Source organism: Hylobates moloch, unplaced genomic scaffold (assembly GCF_009828535.3).
Source record: "Hylobates moloch isolate HMO894 unplaced genomic scaffold, HMol_V3 SCAFFOLD_15, whole genome shotgun sequence".
NCBI classification, from domain to species: Eukaryota; Metazoa; Chordata; class Mammalia; order Primates; family Hylobatidae; genus Hylobates; species Hylobates moloch.
In genome coordinates, this window is record NW_026652290.1 from 32154392 (window position 1) to 32172363 (window position 17972).

The window sequence follows — 17972 nt, forward strand, 5'->3', positions numbered from 1 at the left end:
AAAAAAAGAATTCCCAGGCTCAGTGCAGTGGCTCACGCCTGTAATCGCAGCACTTTGGGAGGCCGAGGCGGGTGGATCACTTGAGGTCAGCAGTTCAAGGCCAGCCTGGCCAATATAGGGAAACACTGTCTCTACTAAAAATACAAAAAATAGCCAGGTGTGCTACCACATGCCTGTGGTCACAGCTACTCAGGAGGCTGAGGCATGAGAATTGCTTTAACCCAGAGGCAGAGGTTGCAGTGGGCCAAGATTGTGCCACTGCACTCCAGCCTTGGGCAACACAGTGAGACACCATCTCAAAAAAAAAAAAAAAAGAATATCCAGAAGAATTATCAGCAGGGTATGTGGAAGGTCCAGGGTGGTGGTGTGGAGTGCCAACTCCACAGTGCCCTGGTGACCCTGCATGTCTCCACTTCTGCCATGTAGACAAGGCTCAACCACAGTCTGACTCCCCTTGTGCAAGAACACCCGAGGCTCCTGAAACATGGTGAGATTGTAAGCGCCCAGTGGGCTCACTTTGCCCACTGCCTAGACAGAGTCCATTTTTCAAGACAGGGGAATTACATGGAGAAAAAATAATTCATGCAGAGCCAGCTGAGCAGGAGACCAGAGTTTTATTATTACTCAAATAATCAGTCTCCCTGAAAACTCAGGGATCAGGAGAGAGATTCAAGATGGCCGAATAGGAACAGCACCAGTCTGCAGCTCCCAGCGAGATCAACGCAGAAGGTGGGTGATTTCTGCATTTCCAACTGAGGTACCCAGTTCATCTCACTGGGGCTGGTTGGACAGTGGGTGCAGCCCACAGACAGTGAGCCAAAGCAGGGTAGGGTGTCGCCTCACCTGGGAAGAGCAAGGGGTCGGGGAATTTTCCCCCGACCCAAGGGAAGCTGTGAGGGTCTCAGCCTGAGGAACTTGGGCACATATACTGCACTTGTCCCATGGTCTTCAAAACCTGCAAACCAGGAGATTCCCTCTGGTGACTACCCCACCAGCGCCCTGGGTTTCAAGCACAAAACTGGGTGGCCAACTGGGCAGACACTGAACTAGCTGCAGGAGCTTTTATTTTATTTTATTTTCCATACCCCAGTGGTGCCTGGAAAACCAGCAAGACAGAACTGTTCGCTCCCCTGGAAAGGGGGGCTGAAGCCAGGGAGCCAAGTGATCTGGCTCAGCGGTTCCCACCCCCACGGAGCCCAGGAAACTTAAGATCCACTGGCTTGAAATTCTCACTTCCAGCACAGCAGCAATCTGAGATCCACCTGGGACGGTGGAGCTTGGTAGAGGGAGGGGCGTCCGCCATTGCTGAGGCTTGAGTAGGCAGTTTTACCACCACAGTGTAAGCAAAGCTGCTGGGAAGTTCAAACTGGGTGGAGCCCACTGCAGCTCAGCAAGGCTGCTGTGTTCAGACTGCGAGATTGCTCCTCCCTGGACAGGACATCTCTGTAAAAAAGGCAGCAGCCCAGTCAGGGGCTTATAGCAGACTTAAACATCCCTGCCTGATGGCTCTGAAGAGAGTAGCAGACCTCCCAACACAGCGTTCCAGCCTGCTAAGGGTCAGACTGCCTCCTCGAGTGGATCCCTGACCCCTGTGTGTACCGACTGGGAGACACCTCCCAGTTGGGGCTGACAGACACCTCATACAGAAGAGCTCTGGCTGGCATCTGGCAGGTGCCCTGCTGGATCGAAGCTTCCAGAGGAAAGAACAGGCAGCAATCTTTGCTGCTCTGCAGCCTCCACTGGTGACACCCAGGCAAACAGGGTCAGGAAGGGACCTCCAGCAAACACCAGCAGACTGGCAGCAGAGGGGCCTGTTAGAAGAAAAAGAAACAAACAGAAAGGATTAGCACGTCTACTCAAAGACCCCATCCAAAGATTACCAACATCAAAGACCAAAGACAGATAAATCCACAAAGATGGGGAAAAACCAGTGGAAAAAGCCTGAAAAATCCAAAAACCAGAACACCTCTCCTCCTCCAAAAGATCACAACTCCTCACCAGCAAGGGAACAAAACTGGACAGAGAATGAGTTTGATGAACTGACAGAAGTAGGCTTCAGAGCCGGGCGTGGTGGCTCACGCTTGTAATCCCAGCACTTTGGGAGGCCGAGGCGGGCTGCGGAGAATGGTGAACCAGAGGAATTTTGCAGTGAGCCGAGTCCCATGATCCAGCCTGGGGGCGATCCGTCAAAAAGAAGTAGGCTTCAGAAGGGGGGTAATAACAAACAACTCTGAGCTAAAGGAACATGTTCTAACCCAATGCAAGGAAGCTAAGAACCTTGAAAAAAGGTTAGTCGAATTGCTAACTAGAATAACCAATGTAGAGAAGAACATAAATGACCTGATGGAGCTGAAAAACACAGCATGAGAACTTCGTGAAGAATACACAAGTATCAATAGCCAAATCAATCAAACAGAAGAAAGGATATCAGTGATTGAAGATCAACTTAATGAAATAAAGAGAGAAGACAAGATTAGAGAAGAAAGAATAAAAAGGAATGAACAAAGCCTCCAAGAAATATGGGGCTAGGTGAAAAGACCAAATCTACGTTTGATTGATGTACCTGAAAGTGACAGGGAGAATGAAACCAAGTTAGAAAACACTTTGCAGGATGTTATCCAGGAGAACTTCCCCAATCTAGCAAGACAGGCCAACATTCAAATTCAGGAAATACAAAGAACACCACAGAGATACTCCTCAAGAAGAGCAACCCCAAGACATATAATCGTCAGATTCACCAAGGTTGAAATGAAGGAAAAAATATTAAGACAGCCAGAGAGAAAGGTCGGGTTACCCACAAAGGGAAGCCCATGAGACTAACAGCAGATCTCTCAGCAGAAACCCTACAAGCCAGAAGAGAGTGGGGGCCAACATTCAACATTCTTAAAGAAAAGAATTTTCAGCCCAGAATTTCATATCCAGCCAAACTAAGCTTCATAAGCGAAGGAGAAATAAAATCCTTTACAGACAAGCAAATACTGAGGGATTTTGTCACCACCAGACCTGCCTTACAAGAGCTCCTGAAAGAAGCACTAAACATGGAAAGGAACAATCGGTACCAGCCACTGCAAAAACATATCAAGTGTAAACAACATTGACACTATGAAGAAACTGCATTAACTAATGGGCAAAACAACTAGCTAGCATCATAATGACAGGATCAAATTCACACATAACAATATTAACCTTGGGTTGGGCATGGTGGCTCACGCCTGTAATCCCAGCACTTTGGGAGGCCAAGGTGGGCGGACCACAAGGTCAGGAGTTTGAGACCAGCCTGACCAACATGGTGAAACCCTGTCTCTACTAAAAATAAAAAAATTAGCTGGGCCTGGTGGCAGGTGCCTGTAATAATCAGGAGGCTGAGGCAGGAGAATTGCTTGAACCCAGGGGGCGGAGGTTGCAGTGAACCGAGATGGTGCCATTGCACTCCAGCCTGGGCAACAGAGTGAGACTCCATCTCAAAAAAAAAAAAAAAAACACACAATATTAACCTTAAATGTAAATGGGCTAAATGCCCCAGTTAGAAGACACAGACTGGCAAATTGGGTAAAGAGTCAAGAACCATGAGTGTGCTGTATTCAGGAGACCCATCTCACATGCAAAGACACACATAGGCTCAAAATAAAAGGATGGAGGAATATTTACCAAGCAAACGGAAAGCAAAAAAAAAAGCAGGAGTTGCAATTCTAATCTCTGATAAAGCAGACTTTAAACCAACAAAGATCAAAAGAGACAAAGAAAGGCATTATGTAATGGTAAAGGGAACAATGCAGCAAGAAGAGCTAACTGTCCTAAATATATAGGCATTAAATACAGGAGCACCTAGATTCATAAAGCAGTTCTTAGAGACTTACAAAGAGACTTAGACTCCCACACGATAACAGTGGGAGACTTTAACACCCCAGTGTTAATATTAGATCAATGAGACAGAAAATTAAGAAGGATATTCAGGACTTGAACTCAGCTCTGGACCAAGCGGACCTAATAGACCTCTACAGAACTCTCCACCCCAAATCAACAGAATATATATTCTTCTCAGCACCTCATCACACTTATTCTAAAACTGACCACATAATTGGAAGTAAAATACTCCTCAGCAAATGCAAAAGACCAGAAATCATAACAAACAGTCTCTCAGACCACAGTGCAATCAAATTAGAACTCAGGATTAAGAAACTCACTCAAAACTGCACAACTACTGAACAACTTGCTCCTGAATGACTACTGGGTACATAATGAAATGAAGGCAGCAATAAAGATGTTCTTTGAAACCAATGAGAATGAAGACACAATGTACCAGAATCTCTGGGACACATTTAAAGCAGTGTTTAGAGGGAAATTTATAGCACTAAATGCCCACAAAAGAAAGCAGGAAAGATCTAAAATTGACACCCTAACACCAAAATTAAAAGAACTAGAGAAGCAACAGCAAACACATTCAAAAGCTAGCAGAAGACATGAAATAACTAAGATCAGAGCAGAACTGCAGGAGATAGAGACACAAAAAAACCCTTCAAAAAATCAATGAATCCATGAGCCGGTTTTTTGAAAAAAATCAACAAAATAGATAGACTGCTAGCCAGACTAATAAAGAAGAAAAGAGAGAAGAATCAAGTAGTCACAATAAAAAATGATATAGGGGATATCACCACTGATCCTACAGAAGTACAAACTACTATCAGAGAATACTATAAACACCTCTATGCAAAAAAACTAGAAAATCTAGAAGAAATGGATAAATTCCTGGACACATACACCCTCCCAAGTCTCAGCCAGGAAGAAGTCGAATCTCTGAATAGACCAGTAACAAGTTCTGAAATTGAGGCAGTAATTAATAGCCTACCAACCAAAAAAAGTCCAGGACCAGATGGATTCACAGCCGAATTCTACCAGAGATACAAAGAGGAGCTGATACCATGACTTCTGAAACTATCCCAAACAATAGAAAAAGAGGGAATCCTCCCTAACTCATTTTATGAGGCCAGCATCATCCTGATACCAAAACCTGGCAGAGACACAACAAAAAAAATTTCAGGCCAATATCCCTGATGAATATCAATGCAAAAATCCTCATAAAATACTGGCAAACGGAATCCAGCAGCACATCAAAAAGTTTATCCACCATGAGCAAATTGGCTTCATCCCTGGGATGCAACCCTGGTTCAACATATGCAAATCAATAAACGTAATCCATCATATAAACAGAACCAATGACAAAAACCACATGATTATCTCAATAGATGCAGAAAAGGCCTTCAATAAAATTCAACACCCCTTCATGCTAAAAACTCTAATAAACTAGGTATCGATGGAACATATCTCAAAATAATAAGAGCTATTTATGACAAACCCACAGCAAATATCATATTGAATGGGCAAAAACTGGAAGTATTCCTTCGAAAACTGGCACAAGACAAGGATGCCCTCTGTCACCACTCCTATTCAACATAGTATTGGAAGTTCTGGCCAGGGCAATCAGGCAAGAGAAAGCAATAAAGCATATTCAAATAAGAAGAGAGGAAGTCAAATTGTCTCTGTTTGCAGATGACATGATTGTATATTTAGAAAACCCTATCGTCTCAGCCCAAAATCTCCTTAAGCTGATAAGCAACTTCAGCAAAGTCTCAGGATACAAAATCAATGTGCAAAAATCACAAGCATTCCTATAAACCAATAACAGACAAACAGAGCCAAATCATGAGTGAACTCCCATTCACAATTGCTACTAAGAGAATAAAATGCCTAGGAATCCAACTTACAAGGGATGTGAAGGACCTCCTCAAGGAGAACTACAAACCACTGCTCAAGGAAAAAAGAGGACAAAAACAAATGGGGAAACATTCCATGCTCATGGATAGGAAGAATCAATATCATGAAAATGGCCATACTGCCCAAAGTAATTTATAGATTCAGTGCTGTCCCCATCAAGCTACCACTGACTTTCTTCACAGAATTGGGAAAAACTACTTTAAACTTCATATAGAACCAAAAAAGAGCCCGCATAGCCAAGACAATCCCGGGCAAGAAGAACAAAACTGGAAGCATCGTACTACCTGACTTCAAACTATACTACAAGGCGACAGTAACCAAAACAGCATGGTACTGGTACCAAAACAGAGATATAGACAATGGAACAGAATGGAGGCCTCAGAAATAACACCACACAGCTACAACCATCTGATCTTTGACAAACCTGACACACACAAGCAATAGGAAAAATGTTCCCTATTTAATAAATGGTGTTGGGAGAACTGGCTAGCCATATGCAGAAAACTGAAACTGGACCCCTTCCTTACACTTTTTACAAAAGTCAACTCAAGATGGATCAAAGACTTAAATGTAAGACCTAGGACAATAAAAATCCTAGAAGAAAACCTGAGCAATACCATTCAGGACATAAGCATGGGCAAAGACTTCATGTCTAAAACACCAAAAGCAATGGCAACAAAAGGCAAAATTGACAAATGTGATCTAATTAAACCAAAGAGCTTCTGCACAGCAAAAGAAACTATCATCAGAGTGAACAGGCAACCTACAGAATGGGAGAAAATTTTTGCAATCTATCCATCTGACAAAGGGCTAATATCCAGAATCTGCAAAAAACGTAAACAAATTTACAAGAAAAAAGCAAACGACCCCATCAAAAAATGGGCAAAGGATATGAACAGACACTTCTCAAAAGAAGACATTTATGCAGCCAACAGACATATGAAAAAATGCTCATCATCACTGGTCATTAGAGAAATTCAAATCAAAACCACAATGAGATACCATCTCATGCCAGTTAGAATGGCAATCATTGAAAAGTCAGGAAACAACAGATGCTGGAGAGGTTGTGGAAAAATAACACTTTTACACTGTTGGTGGGAGTGTAAATTAGTTCAACCATTGTGGAAGACAGTGTGGTGATTCCTCAAAGATCTAGAACTGGAAATACCATTTGACCCAGCAATCCCATTACTGGGCATATACCCAAAGGATTATAAATCATTCTATGATAAAGACATATGCACACGTATGTTTATTGCAGCACTATTCACAATAGCAAAGACTTGGAACCAACCCAAATGTCTATCAATGATAGACTGGATTAAGAAAATGTGGCACATATACACCATGGAATACTATGCAGCTGTAAAAAAGGATGAGTTCATGTCCTTTGAAGGGACATGGATGAAGCTGGAAACCATCATTCTTGGCAGACTATCACAAGGTCAGAAAACCAAACACCACATGTTCTCACTCATAAGTGGAAGTTGAACAATGTGAACATATGGACACAGGGAGGGGAACATCACACACTGGGGCCTGTCAGGGGTTCGGGGGCTAGAGGAGGGATAACATTGGGAGAAATACCTAATGTAAGTGACGGGTTGATGGGTGCAGCAAACCACCAGGGCACGTGTATACCTACGTAACAAAACTGCACGATCTGCACATGTATCCCAGAACTTAAAGTATAATTAAACAAACAAACAAAGAAAGAAAAAAAAACTCAGGGATCAGGGTTTTTAAGAATAATTTGGTGGGTAGGGGTCCAGTGAGTCCGGAGCACTGATTGGTTGGCTTGAGGATGAATTCATAGGGAGTTGAAGCTATCCTCTTATGCTAAGTCAGTTCCTGAGTGAGTGCCACAGAACTGGTTGGCAGGTCCAGGTGGGGCCAACCACTTGTCAGAAATGGAAAAACCTGAAAAGACATCTCAAAAGGCCAATCTCATGTTCACAATAGTGATGTTATCTTCAAGAGTAATCGGGGAAGTTGCAAATCTCATGACCTTCTGCGTAACGGCTGGTAATATTTAGAGTTCCAGCCCCTCTCATCCTAACTTGGTGGCTGGTGGCCTTTCATTCGTTTTACGAGAACAGATTCTCTTTTGGGAAGGGCTGTTATTTAAACTACAAACTAAATTCCTTCCCAAGGCTAGTTTGGCCTATGCCCAGGAATGGATAAGGACAGTTTAGAGGTTAGAAGCAAGATGGAGTCAGTTAGGTCTGATCTATTTCACTGTCATAATTTCCCATAATTTTGGCAAAGGCGGTTTCAAGATGGGCAGTCTTCTTCAGAACTCTCCCGAGCCAGTTTATCACCTGCTTCTCTGGTTCTGGTAAGCATGAGACTCCATGCCTTGCCCTCCTCTGAGTACAGCTGCAGACTAGAAAAAACTTGGCTGGGCCAGGCACGGCAGCTCATGCCTGTAATCCCAGCACTTTGGGAGGCTAAGGTGGGCAGATCACTAGGGGTCAGGAGTTTGAGACTAGCCTGGCCAACATGGGGAAAAGTCCGTCTCTACTAAAAATACAAAAAAAAAAAAAAAAACAGCTGGGCATGGTGGGGCATGGTGGCGCGTGCCTGTAATCACAGCTACTCAGGAGGCTGAGGCAGTGAGATGAGATCACACCACTGCACTCCAGCCTGGGCAACAGAGCAAGACTCTGTCAAAGAAAGAGGAAGGGAAGGGAAGGCAAGAGAAGGCGAGGGGAGGGGAGGGGAGGCAAGAAAGGGGAGGTTAGGGGAGGGGAGGTGAGGGGAGGGGAGGGGAGGGAGAAGAAGGGAAGGGGAGGCCAGGGAAGGGGAGGCGAGGGGAGGGGAGGAGAGGGAGAAGGAGGGAAGGGAAGGGAAAGGAAGGGAAGGGAAGGGAGGGGAGGGGAGAGAAGAAGAGGGGAGGGGAAAGAGGGGGAGGGAAAGGAAGGAGGGAGGGAGGGAAGGAAGGAAGGCAGGCTGGACTGTAGCTTAGGAAGGAAGGAGGGAAGGAAGGAAGGAAGGAAGGAAGGAAGGAAGGAAGGAAGGAAGGAAGGAAGGAAGGAAGGCAGGCAGGCAGGCAGGCTGGCTTGGCTGTAGCTTAGGAAGGAAGGGGAAAACGCTTGGCTGTAGCCTAGAATTAGCACCCACACTCGAGGGGAGGCGATGATACAAGGCATGTATATGAGGGAGTGGGAATTGGGGGACCACCTAGAATTATGCCTTCCCATCCCTGAGAGCATGCACGTAGCTACCAGCTATAAAGCTGCTTGGCTGCAGTGTGGTATGGGCTTCACCTGGCACTCACGTTGCTGCCATTTGGCCCCTTTTGTTTCGGTGTTGCCCTGTGCAAGGGCCACAGGGACCTGGCACCTCTGTCTACTTGCGCTTTCACCATCCGTATAAGTAATATAAACTGCCTGATCTAAAAAATGGCTCCTTGTTGCTTTCCTGACCATGCATGTCAGCCAGGCCTTGCCTTGTGCTTGATACATAGCAGCTGTGGCTCCCTCAGTCTGCTGCTTAGGGGCTGCTGCTTGGCCACCTGACAGGAAGATACTCGGTCTACTAAGGGAGGAAAGAATGATACACTGAAGGAACCACAGGACGTGGCCAAATGTCCAGTAGGTGCTGGGGAGACACACACGGGGCTGGCTCTCCTCATGCTGCATCAAGTGGGACAAAGTTGGATAAAGGGAAGTCTACTGATGCAAGAACGCTGCTGTGGGGTATGGGATTCACACCCCAGCAAGGAGGTGAAGATAGTACTAACACTCCACTCAGCAGTCTCATGGAAGCTTGGAAAAAGCAATATCCCCCAAGAAAGTAGAACTGCCAGAACTGCCGTGCAATAGTGGATACAGGAAGGAGATGGCTCAGAGAAGTGGGCATGCTGGAGTGGATATGCTACTGAGGATAGAAAACCCACCAGGTCACCGCAGTCCACAAGAGAGCCGCGGGCACCTTCTGTTTATCCAAGTGAGGAGGAATGTGCTGATGAATGGGGCCACCAGCATCAGCGAGAAGCTTGGTGGTGACTGTGGGCTGATAGTGGGAGATGCTGTTACAGAGCTATGTTCCCAATACTAATAAGGAAGAGTCCTGAAATAATAGAGGCCAAGTGACAACACTTCACTGCCAGAAGAAAGCTGGGTGAGATTGCTGTAATACATGGCAGGAACAGATGTAATGTATGACAGGCAGGGGAGTCTGTTCCCACAGAGAATTATAGAGATGGGCCAGGCGCCATGGCTTACGCCTGTAATCCCAGCACTCTGGGAGGCCTAGGTGGGTGGATCACCTGAGGTCTGGAGTTCAAGACCAGCCTGGCCAACATGGTGAAACACCCCAGTCTCTACTAAAAATACAAAAAATTAGCCAGGCGTGGTGGTGGGTGCCTGTAATCCCTACTACTCAGGAGGCTGAGGCAAGAGAATCGCTTGAACCCAGGAGGCAGAGGTTGCAATGAGCCGAGATAGTGCCATTGTGCTCCAGCCTGGGTAACAGAATGAGATTCTGTCTCAAAAAAAAAAAAAAAAAAGAGAGAGAGAGTATTATAGAGATGATAATAGGACATACTTTTCCTAAGGGCAAGATACAGCTTAATTTATGCAATCAGAGGGAATCAGAAAAGATGATAAAGGCTCAAGACACATCTCAATAAAAAATTATGATCCTTTGATCAGTTTCTAGACTTGAGCCAGTACCCCTTGACTGAATGTGATGCCAGCCCACGTAAGGGAGGATCCTACAACATCATGGCAAATGTATGTGGTAATCATTCCCTCCAATCCTTCTCCAGAAAGACCTGAGGACGTTGTACTCAGGTAAATGTACACTGGGGAAAGGGAATAATCAGACATTTCAGGAACTATGGGACACAGGATCCAAGTTAACATTGAAAATCAGAGACTCAAACATCATCATTAAAGGGGCCAGGTAATACATGGGGTACCAGGCCAGGCCAAGCTCCTGCTGGGTGTAACACAAGCTTCCAAGAGTCCTTTCCCGATGGAATCCACAGGATGCATGTAATTCCTCCAACAACAGGTTATGACAACACATGTGAAACATTGTCTACCAGGGAGGCTCATTAGGGACGCAGTGTGTAAGGTTTTAATGCGGGGAAGGTACTTACATTGGCATCCACTGTCTGGCATGTACCAAAATTCTAGACTCTCAGAAGGAAAAGAGGTGTTCAGCATAAGCTGAACAGTTTAGATACAGTGAGACACTCTGATTAGAGAATGATGGAAATCCAACTGACTAGATGCCAGCCAAGGGCCAACCTTGCAAGCCGACTTTTCCGAGAATAGCAGGCTCAGGCCTGCTGTGTTAACTTTTTTCTACATAGGCTGTTCACTTGGAATTATATATTCAACAAAAATATATTTCAAGAATGACAGTAAAATAAAGACATTTTCAGGCTAACGATATAGAGCGTTTGCTCCAAAAAGAACTGCCATAAATTCTGAAGGATGTGCTTATGCAGAAGAGTAATCCAGGAAGATCAGAGATGCAGGAAAGAACAAAGAACACTGATGGTACAGTACACTGTAAAAATGTCTTCTGGGCCCAAAAGAGCAAGAGAAACACAGCATGTAAGGGGGAGAGGATGTGAGGTTAATGTAATCAAATATCCTTACATAGTTGAAGGACAGTAGAGCTATTACTTGATTTTATACATGTTAATTATGAGTGTCAAAATATGTAGAGTTAATTACTAGGCCAGGCGTGGTGGCTCACGCCTGTAATCCCAGCACTTTGGGAGGCCGAGGCGGGCGGATCACCTGAGGTTAGGAGTCCGAGACCAGCCTGGTCAACATGGCGAAACTGTATCTCTACCCCTTTTGCCTAACTTGGTCCTTCCAGGTCCCTGGCCAACTAGCTGAGCCATTTGCCACAGCTCAGAAGTCCATACTCATACCTACTTCAGGCCCCTTCTCCTTCTGTGCAAAGTGGATGGCCAAATACACTATTCAGCTCTGATTGCTGGGAAGATTTCCCCTCATGACTACTTTGAGGGCCACCTTGAGTAGGGCTGTAGTATGATAGCAGTCTATTTCAGCTCACACCAACAAGGCTCAAGATTGTTCTTCCATCAGTTGATCATACACACCTACCTGAGGCTATGGACATCAGCTGAGTGAATGGATTCAATGCAACCGAGGTGGATGACCTGGGGATCTGGGCCATGTGTCCATTTAACTTACTTATGTTCTCAACCTGCTCCTGAATGACCATTTCTATCATACTTGAAAGGCAGCTCCAGGTGCAAAGTCACTTGATGCCCCATGGTCAATTTCAAAATCTCTTTTAGGGCCCAATGGTATGACAAGAATTGCTTTTCCAATAAATGGCAAATAATTGTCTGTTACAGAAGGCATAGTCTTGCTCCAGATCTCTAGGGGTCTGTGCTGCAATTCTCCCAGTGGACTTTCCAGAAACCCCACATGGCATCTTGATCTACTATGCCCACACTAGCATCACTGGGCCCACTGGCATAAAAGGCAAAGAGGAGGGCAGTTTGCCCCACACCATGGATCTGCTGCAGGGTCTCATTGTTTGGGTATTATTTGAACTAGGAAATAAATGAGTAAATGCTATATTGCCAGTGTGGTATATGATGCCTCAAAATGCCTCTTTCTTAACAATGGGGGGTGCTTAAGGCACAGCAACTTGTTTCAGACCAGTGGACCCCTACAAATGTCACCAATATGGCAAAGCCTCTGAATTTTAGGGGAAGGGAGTCTTGTCTCCCACCAACTGGCATCTGGTCATTCAGGTCATTCAGAGTACTTACCATATTTTGTTCAACCAAGTCCAGCTAGCATTATGTTCTGTAGAATGTCAAGATGTTCAGGTCCCTGTGGATCATACTGTGATAGAGAAAAGAGTTACCGTAGCACTGGGGCAAGATGGTAAATCTATTCTGCTGCCTTTCCTACACATGAACAAAATAACTTTGAGTCTCTTTACTGATGAGGAATGAAAAGAATGCATTTATCAGATCAATAGCTGCATGCCAAGTGCCACAGGCTGTATCGATCTGTTCAGGTAAAGATCCAGCCTAGCAGCTACAATTTCGGCTATCACTTGGTTAAGTTGATGGAAGTCCACAGTCATCCACCACAATCCGTATGGTTTTTTATACATATGAGCCAAATGGCAATATGATAGGAAGCATCCTCCCTGTATCTTTAGTCTTTGATGGAGGTGCTGATCTCTACAATTCTCCAGATGTGTATTATTTTTTATTTATCATCTTGACACTTGATGCTTGTACCTTCCTAACATAATTGGTGAGAGAACAAATATGCAAGTTCTGCTACCTGCTAAGTATATCCACCCCAATTAAGAGACCTGGAAATAACTTCAAGAGGGAACTATGGGTCCACTGGGCAAACATGTGACAAACATGAGGCAGGACTCCGCTTATTACCTTGCCTCCTGTGCCCACTATAAGCAGGGATCTATAGTGGCATTTCAGATCCTCTGGTACCGATTTCATGAGCCTGGTATTCCATGGCCCTTGAGAAATCTAGGTACTTCCCTTTCTATAGCGGACAGTTACCCTAGAACATGGCTCGGTCCCTTTAACAAAGAGCTAGAGGAATACTTGCTGCATGTATTTGCAGTGGCATTGTCGGGTTCCTCCTCAGGGGGAACTGGGCTGCCCTTCTGTCAACAAGGTCTGAGCTTGAGAACTGACATGTGATTTTTTTTTTTTTTTGAGATGGAGTCTTGCTCTGTCGCCCAGGCTGGAGTGCAATAGCATGATCTCGGGTCACTGCAACCTCTGCCTCCTGGGTTCAAGCGATTCTCCTGCCTCAGCCTCCTGAGTAGCTGAGATTACAGGTTCCCACCACCACGCCCGGCTAATTTTTGTATTTTAGTAGAGACGGGGTTTCACCATATTGGCCAGGCTAGTCTTGAACTCCTGACCTCACGTGATCCACCTGCCTTGGCCTCCCAAAGTGCTGGGATTACAGGTGTGAGCCATGGTGCCTGGCCAGACTTGTGATTTTCATTGTGGAGGATGACATAGGGCTCTGCTCCCCAGATCTTCATTTTTCCTGGTTATACAGTCAAATAATACTCTAGGCAATATCCCCCATGGGATGGTGTTCTCCCCAGGGGACTGTGTGGACCGTTGGCCATTGCCACAGGTATCTGTGTATCACGGCACCCTGACTGCCAGTCCAGGCTTGCTGCCCGTTCCAGTAATTTGTACTCACTTTTTCTCTGATGGTTAAGTGCCTCCACCTGCCTCTGCTATTTCAGAATCCTGTCACTCCCATTAACCCTAGGGAGCCCAGTTCAATGGCATCGTATCTCACTGTCACTCCTAGCCTATGGAGACTCCACCAGTGAGTTTCCCATTGATACCAGAAGCTCCCTCACTCGTGCACTCTACACTACATCCGGGGTAAAGGGCCATGATGTCTGCAACACATTCTCAAATTGTTCAGGGAAAAAAAAAATGTTAAGAACAGAGAGAGGCCGGGCTCAGTGACTTACACCGGTAATCCCAGCACTTTGGGAGGCTGAGGTGGGAGGATTCCTTGAGCCCAGGAATTTGAGAACAGCCTGGGAAACATAGCAAGACCCCTATCAAAAAAAAAAAAAAATTAGCTGGGCATAGTGGTGTATACCTGTGGTCCCAGCTACGTGGGAGGCTGAGGCAGGAAGATCACTTGAGCCCAGGAGGTCGAGGCTGCATGATCACACCACTGCTATTGCCACCCTGAAAAATAGCAAGATGCTGTCTCCAAAAATAAAAGAACAGAGAGAAAGAAAAGCAATGAAGCAAATAAGGCAAAATATCCACAAGAGGAAAATCTGAATAAAGGATATTATATATATAAAAGTTTTATTTTTTCTTTTTTTTTTTTTTGGCTGGGCATGGTAGCTCATGCCTGTAATCCCAGCACTTTGGGAGACAGAGTTGGGCAGATCACGAGGTCAGGAGTTCGAGACCAGCATGACCAACATGGTGAAACCCTGTCTCTAATAAATACACAAAAATTAGCGGGGCGTGGTGGTGCACACCTGTAATCCCAGCTACTTGGGAGGCTGAGGCAGGAGAATCGCTTGTACCTGAGAGGCGGAGGTTGCAGTGAGCTGAGATCGCGCCATTGCATTCCAGCCTGGGTGACACAGTGAGACTCTGTCTCAAAAAATAAAAACGTTTTTTGATCACCTTTCCAAACTTTTCCACAGTAACTAGGACACTTGTGTTTTCTACATCTTGTGTCAAATATGATCCTTAGAAGTTCAGCAGGAAATATTTTTACTAGAGTGGCATGCAGTAGCCTCCAGACAACTTCTGATTACATTCCTTTCTGATTTCTAAATGCATCTGTTTTTAACCTTTTACTTTCTTTATTCAGTCTCCCGAAGGGTGCATATAGTTTATCCTGAAAGAAGCAATTGATTAATCCTCTCAATCATTTTTCGCCTTGTTTTTATTTCCTGTTTTATTCACATCAGGTTTTAATTTTACTAATTCCTTCTTTCTAATTTTTGTACCTCAAGAGAGCTCAGACTTAGACAGATCAAAATCTGTTTCATAATACACTCTCATCACCATTCTATACATACCCTGCTTTCATTTATTTTGTGTTTTTAAAAATATTATAATAAACACTTGTGTAATCAATGTCCAACCTAAGAAGTAGAAAGAATAAACTATGTATCTTTAAAATACAGGGCTATGGACTTACTTGCACATAGCACCATTCAGTTAATAACTAAAGTTATGCCACTTTTTCTAATAACTCCCTTTTTACAGTATAATGACTGCCCCAAAATACACTAAATAAGTACACTGTAAGAAGTAATACTTGACCTTAGGGTTTCCAGCAAAGACACACCCCAAAATCTCCATGCGCAGTTCCCAGCCGGAGGCCTCGCGTGGAAGCAGCTGCCTCTGGTCTGTGTGGGACAGCGCCACCTCCTGGTCGGCGGCAGAGTCAGCATCTTAATTCCATGCATGCTTCCATGCTGGGAAACGCCCTTGCGTAGCCTTAATTTTGTTTCAAACGTATTCGGCGTGCTATAAGTTTATTTCCTGTAAAGTTTGAGGGCAGTGTAATCATGAGCTCCCAAAAGATTGAAAAATTGGTGAGGACAATGGTGCAAGATGAAAAATGCCCCTTCCCCCATGGTCAAGTCCTGAGTTCCTCTTTTGGGGAAGGCAACATATCTACATTACATGAAGTTCTATGCACAGAATATTTATTTACATTAAACTTGTTGGGCTGGGCGCGGTGGCTCACGCCTGTAATCCCAGCATTTTGGGAGGCCGAGGCAGGTGCATCATGAGGTCAGGAGATTGAGACCAGCCTGGCCAACACAGTGAAACCTTGTCTCTACTAAAAATACAAAAATTAGCCGGGCGTAGTGGCGCGTGCCTGTAGCCCCAGCTCCTCAGGAGGCTGAGGCAGGAGAGTTGCTTGAACCCGGGAGGCGGAAGTTGCAGTGGGCCAAGATCATGCTACTGCACTCCAGTCTGGGAGACACAGGGAGACTCCGTCTCAAAAAAAAAAAAAAAAAAAAAAAAAATTGTTGTTTACTACTGACATAAATATGTTTTCTTTATTTGGTTGACTTTTTTTCTATTAAAATTATTCACGTGTCTTGGATTGAGATAAATGATGTATTTTCTCATTAAAATTAATAGAAATATTTTTTTCATATGCAGGTTTGTCACTTAGCAGCAAGGTTTTTAGGAATGAATTAGTCATTAAGTGAAGGATAGGTATAACTTCAAAAGAAAGGTACAAATATCTAAATGATGGCAACGAAAGAATTAACATTAAAATGTCAATCAACCCAAGACTAACACATAAAAATTAATCAGAAAGAGTAAAAACTTTTAAAGACCACATGAATTAGCATGATTCAAAATAATTAGGAATAAAAAAGCAAAAAAAAAAAAAACTTGGCCAGGCGTGGTGGCACATTGGGAGGCCGAGGCAGGCAGATCACCTGAGATCAGGAGTTTGAGACCAGCCTGGCCAACATGGCAAAACCCCATCTCTACTAAAAATACAAAAATTAGCCAGGTGTGGTGGCGGGTGCCTGTAATCCCAGCTACTTGGGAGGCTGAGGCAGGAGAATCGCTTGAACCCAGGAGGCAGAGGTTGCAGTGAGCTGAGATTGTGTCACTGCACTCCAGCCTGGGCGACAAGAGCGAAACTCCGTCTAAAAAAAAAAAAAAAAATTAAGCTTCCTACGAATTGTTGAAGTAATACATAAATTAATTGTCACAAGATTTCAAACAATACAAAGAGAGTGTAAGAACCCCTTGAATATTTCTTTTGTGATTTCAGTTCCTCTCCCAATCCCAAATGAACTCGGGCACAAACATGCATGCACAGTTTGGAATGTATCAGCAATTTTCCTCCAAAATGTGTGTACCATGAACAATAGCTAATGAGGTACCTATATTTACACTTTCTACTTATTTTAATTTAATTTTTTTTTTTAGAGATGGAGTCTCACTATGTTGCCCAGGCTGGGCCCAAACACCTGGCCTCAAGCTATCCTCCCACTTTGGCCCCCTAAAGTGCTGGGATTATAGGTGTGAGCCACCACGCTTGGCCCTATTTCTACATTTTCTTTTCTTTTTAATTTTTCTTTTTTTTTTTTTTCTTTTGAGACAGAATTCCGCTCTTGTTGCCCAGGCTGGAGTGCTATGGCGCGATCTTGGCTCACCTCTGCCTCCCGGGTTCAAGCAATTCTCCTGCTTCAGCCTCCCGAGTAGCTGGGAATACAGGCATGTGCCACCATGCCCAGCTAATTTTTGTATTTTTAGTAGAGACGGGGTTTCTCCATGTTGGTCAGGCTGGTCTCGAACTCCTGACCTCAAGTGATCCACCGGCCTCAGCCTCCCAAAGTGCTGGGGATTATAGGTGTGAGCCACTGCACCTAGCCTACATTTTCTTTTTCTGTTTCCTTTTTTTTTTTCTTGAGAGAGAGTCTTGCTGTGTCACCCAGGCTGGAGTGCAGTGGTATGATCTCAGCTCCACCTCCTGAGTTCCAGCAATTCTTGTGCCTTAGCCTCCTGAGTAGCTGGGATTACAGGCATGCACCACCACGTCCGACTAATTTTTGTATTGTTAGTAGAGACAGGATTTCTCCATGTTGGTCAGGCTGGTCTCAAACTCTTGGCTTCAAGTGATCCACCCACCTCAGCCGCCCAACATGATGGGATTACAGGC

The 17972-nt window shown here is 44.7% G+C and overlaps 1 long non-coding RNA gene across 1 annotated transcript; it reads right to left on the reverse strand.

The window, feature by feature from the left end:
• Positions 1 to 1633: 1633 nt before the first annotated feature.
• On the reverse strand, positions 1634 to 14497 carry LOC131381390 (uncharacterized). Its single transcript, XR_009210129.1, has 3 exons — positions 14400 to 14497; positions 12548 to 12623; positions 1634 to 1811 (listed from the first exon to the last, which is right to left on the reverse strand). It is a non-coding gene; the product is annotated as an uncharacterized LOC131381390 (long non-coding RNA).
• Between the last annotated feature and the right edge of the window lie 3475 nt (positions 14498 to 17972).